Below are 4898 nucleotides of genomic sequence, written 5' to 3' on the forward strand. Positions count from 1 at the left end.
GTGGGGCAGCCGTGGGAGTGCTAGGGGAGTGGGCGGGGGTCGGTGGGGCTGGGGGAGAAGACAGGGGATGGGGCCTGGCATGGGTCCCCCCATAGTCCCTTCCCCGCTCCTCCAGCCTCACCTCCCTTGCCCCCTACTTACCAGCTCCTAGTCTGGCTCCAGCTCCCTGCTGCAGCCACCGGGGACTGTCTGAATCATCGAAGCTGTCCAAATCTTTTCCAAAGATTCAGGAAGCTTCGAATCAGTTCAGACCTTTTAATTCATCCCCTGCTCGATTTGGATTTAGAGATTCGGCCCCTGAATTGGGGCACATGAGCACCACGGGGATGCTGATAGTCTCCTAGTTGGTAGGGTTGGAAGGGACCTGATCAGATCATCAAATCCAACCCCCTTCCATGGGCAGGAAAGAGTGCTGGGGTCAAATGATGCTTCTCTGCAGGCATCACCCCCTTGCCCTTGCTCCTCCTCAGCCTGGCACAAGCAGGAGTGTGCCCAAAGGGAAGCCCCCTCTCGCTCCAAAGCCCCTATCCCCCTGTAACAGGTCACCCCTCCCGTTGCCATCTTCTTAGTACTCTGCGCCTTGCGGGGGCACCCTTGGATCTTTCTTTGGGGCTCTTACGTCCCGCCCTATACTCGCCTGCCACGTCTTGATGGAAATTAGGATGATGTTCTTGAGAGCAGGAGGCTGCCTATTGTATTGGGTGTGTTGGGGCCTTTCCCCTATGTGGGACTGACCCCTGATTTTCTCTAGCTAGGCCTCCCTGTCTAAACCCACTAAACAGGGTTTGACTCCGAGGCTCTAGCCTTTTCCATTGTCTTAAGGCCCGGGCCACCATACCCACCCCCCAAACAATACCAATATAAAGCTGTACCACAGGTGCACCAGAACTCCCCAGCTTTTAAGATAGCGCCTCGCTGGTGCCAGGGTTTGCACCCCTTCTCTGGAGCTTCTCTCACCGCCCCCTTTGCCTGGGGCTTCTCTCTCTGCCCCCTTTCCCTGGGGCTTCCCACTGCCCCCTGCTCTGGGGCTGGGGTCAGTGCACCCCAAAATGCTGTGCCCTCTGTGGCGCCAGAGTCCCCACACTACCGTGGATCCTCTGTGAGGCCTCCTCCAACCCCTAATAGCCTCTCCCAAACCACCGGTCTTGTATACAACAGGAAACAAAACACAAGCCCCTGGGCTGTAACATAAATTCACACTGCTCGGCTATAACCTTATTCCCGGCACATCAGGAGGGCTCTATCCTTCCCCCAGTCTCGGAGCTGTACCTGCAGTTTGGCTTCTCCCCTTTGCTGGCTCTGGGAGAGCTCCTTCCCCCATTGCTGCTGGCAGGGAACTGTCTGCCTGGCCTCCACCTGGGAGTTATATAGGAGCCAAGCCCTACCCCTTCTGGTCAGCTGACTCCCACCAATTGCCATAGCAACCTGCACCTGTACCTCTTCATTACTACTCCACAAGTAGCAGGCACCTCAGTGCCCTGCTACACCTCCCAAAGCAGAGGCAGTCCATCCTGGAACAGTGGGGAAAAGATGGACAGAAAGTGGGGTGAGTTGCAAGGGTAAGCGAGATCACCCAGAACACTGGAGAGATGCTTGCTGGGGAAGGCCAGCCCTTTTTCTTAGTTGAGTGGCCAGGTTTTTGGCAGTTCATGGCACTCGTGGCCCCATCCTACCAAGTGCCTGCATGCAACACCTTCAGCAGGTGAACATGTAAGTAACTTATCTGAAATTTATCCAGTAACAGTGTTCTAGAAAGCTTGTCAAAAGGCTACCAAGCCTAGGGTTACCATATGTCTGGGTTTTCCTGGACATGTCCTCTTGTTTGGCCCCTTGTTTTTTAAAATGAGAGCAAATGTCTGGGTTTTTGCTGTGCCTCTGGCTTTTTCCAGGCACTAGCAGCTTGGATACTTGGGGTTGGGAGCAGCTGGCAAGGTGATTGGCTGTCGTGGATCATGTGCTCTGTGCCTGGGCAAGCTGTTTCCAGGTAATGGTGTGTGTGAGTCCTCATGGGAGCTGAGTGGGAAGCAGAGCTGGTAGGGGGCAGGGGCTGTGGGTCAGGAGTGAGGGGCACTGACAGGGCTTGTGGGAGGCAGGGCCTGTGGGTCAGGAGTGCAGGGCACCAGCAGAGCTGTGGGGGAGCAGGGCGCTGTGGGTCAGGAGTGAGGGGCATTGACATGGCTGGGAGGTAGAGGCTTAGGAGTGAGAGGCAGAGTCAGGGAACAGGCATATCACGCCCTCCCACAACCATATTTCCCCTCGTCCTCTCTTCCCGCCTCCCACCCTTCCTCCTCACAGGTGTCCTCTTTTTTGATCCTGGAAATATGGTAACCCTAACCAAGGCACTTCTGTTTGCTCAGAGGTATTTTTCTGTTTTTTCCCTGACTTGTACCTCTCTCCAGGCCTACCCCCTCTAGCCAATAAGGCTATCCACTATAACAAGCTTTGTGGTACATGCTGGAGAGGGACTAGGTACATCTTTTTATTCCCGTGACTCAGCTGGCTAAGGGAGGCTACTTTCAGTGCTTCAGGTTAAAGGAAACAGCCCAAAATAGTGCAGTGGGTCAAGCGCCCTCAAGGTCTACAAGGCCTATGTACCCTGGGGGGCACAGGGCCCGAGCAATGATCAGACCCTGGGTGGTGACAGCACTACCCCAGGCTTGTGGGTGTGCTCCAGGAAGGGGGTTGACCTGAAGTTGGCGCCCCTGGGGAGGCATCTGAAGCTTGGTTTTTGGCTGGGTGCAGTGAGGTGGGTGGCTCAGCACAGAGGCACCCCCTACTGGCCCACCATAGGTTCTCCCCTCTCAATGTGGTGAGTGGATACTGGCAGGTGGAAGTGGACTTGAAGGACTGAGCTAAGATCGCCTTCTGTACTAAGGGACTTTTTAAATTTAATGTTATGCCTTTCAGGCTATTCTATGCCCCCAGTACATTTCAAAGACTAATGAATATCATGCTCACAGACCTACAAGGGATCTTCTGTCTGGTATATTTGGATGATATCATTGTAATAGGTTGAACTTTTCAGGAACACTTGTAACAGTTGGAAGCAGAGCTTAGGAGGCAGAAAGAGGCCAATTTAAAAATTAAACAAGCCAAATGCCAACTTTTCAGGAAACAAGTAAACTTCTTGGTACTTCTGATCTCCACAGAGGCAGTAGGCCCACAGCCAGAGAAGGTGGAGGCTGTTCATCTGGCCAGTACACCATAATGTAAAGGAACTGCAAAGCTTTTTTGGAGTTAGCTTCCTATTATAGGAGATTTGGAGCATGTTTTGCTACCATCGCAAGCCCTTTACCTAAACCCTCTGATAAGGAGAGGTTAGCTTGGACTAAGGAATATCAGGCTGCCTTCTTTGACCTAAGGCAGAAGTTAATGTCTTCCCCGATCTTAGCATACCACAACCCTCAGTTACTCTTCTTGTTGGACACCGATGTGAGTGACATTGGCATTGGAGCTGCTCTGCCACAATTGAAGGAAGTGATAGCTTACGCAAGCTGATTCCTGAACAAAGTGGAGTGCCAATATTCCACCTCAAGAAAAGAATTGCTTGCTGTAGTGCCCTTTACCAATGTTACAGGGCACCATCACAGTCTCCAATGACCCTGTAAGACATCGTCCTCCTTGGCTGCCCTGCCATGACTTGATGGGAGAAAAAGAAAGAACAACAAAGGGGATGAACAACTGACATGCGACTGCAGGTGTTTGGTATGCTGATCTCCATTGCAGGGCTCCACCACCCCTCACACCTTGTCCATCCCCAACCAATATCATAGCCCAGAGTTCCTCCCCATTTGGTGTATAGCAACTTTTCACCCAGCTTATCTCCCCAGTTGGTCAATTTCTGTATTTACCTGCCCATCTTCTCTACTTCTAAGCAGGGATTGTTTCTTTCTCTCTCTCTTTCTCCATTTCAGGAGATACCATTTGCTGTGGTCACCAGCAGTCCTTAAAGTGGCCTGAGACACCCATAGTCCATGTCCCTCCTTGAGTGCCCCTTCCCTAGCTGGGCCAAGGTGAGAAACTTATATATCCCCTTCTCTCTCACTGTCATCTGAGGATACCCTGCTCTCACAGCAGCTCACCACTTTTGTTGGTTTAACTCGTTTAGACCACAGTTTCTACGCCTCTGCATAGATTCAGCTCAACCAGCTTGGTTGCTCTGCTGGCCCCTCCCTGGGGGCAGTCACACCCACTGGTGCCTCTTCTTTTATAGGTCATTCCAGCCAGCCTGACTAATCCACGGAGTCTCACCCAGGAGGATCCAGAATGCTCAAAACCCCTGCCATGGGTAGACATCATCAGATGTTGCCATGGCGCTGTGTATCTATCCCAGGTAAGTGTCCCTGATGCCGTTCCTTCCTCAAAATGGGCTGATATCTGTCCCTTGTTACAAAGGGAACTTACAAAACATCATTTGTAGATGAGCCTGTGAACTTCACTTCATTAATCTACTAGATACAAAAAATCATAGAATCAATATAGACATTGAATTTATGACACATTGCAACCTGCCGGACATCCAATTCACCAGGAACTTGCTAGACCTGACCTTTTACACCTTTCTTCCCCCCACCCCCTTCTTCCCTTCCCCTCCTTTTCTACCCTTTGTCATCCTAATTTCTAACTATTTACTTTTTCACAGAGAGCCTATTTTCTATCTTGGAACGCTACTACAGTAGTCTCCCTGACTTACCTTTGGCTTTTTCCCCACTGCTGAGCAACACTTGCAAAGCCAGCAGACAAAGGCCCTTAACAGAGCCCACTCCTGTCCCAGCCCTGGAGCAAGCTGTAAGCAAGGCAAAGGCCCCCATAGGGACACTTGCGTGCCTGTACATAAATGCCAGGAGCTTGGGAAATAAACATAGTTTCATAGTTTCATAGATTTAGGGTCGGAAGGG

Source organism: Gavialis gangeticus, unplaced genomic scaffold, assembly GCF_001723915.1.
Source record: "Gavialis gangeticus isolate Ggan-Ray unplaced genomic scaffold, GavGan_comp1, whole genome shotgun sequence".
In the NCBI taxonomy this organism is placed as follows: Eukaryota; Metazoa; Chordata; order Crocodylia; family Gavialidae; genus Gavialis; species Gavialis gangeticus.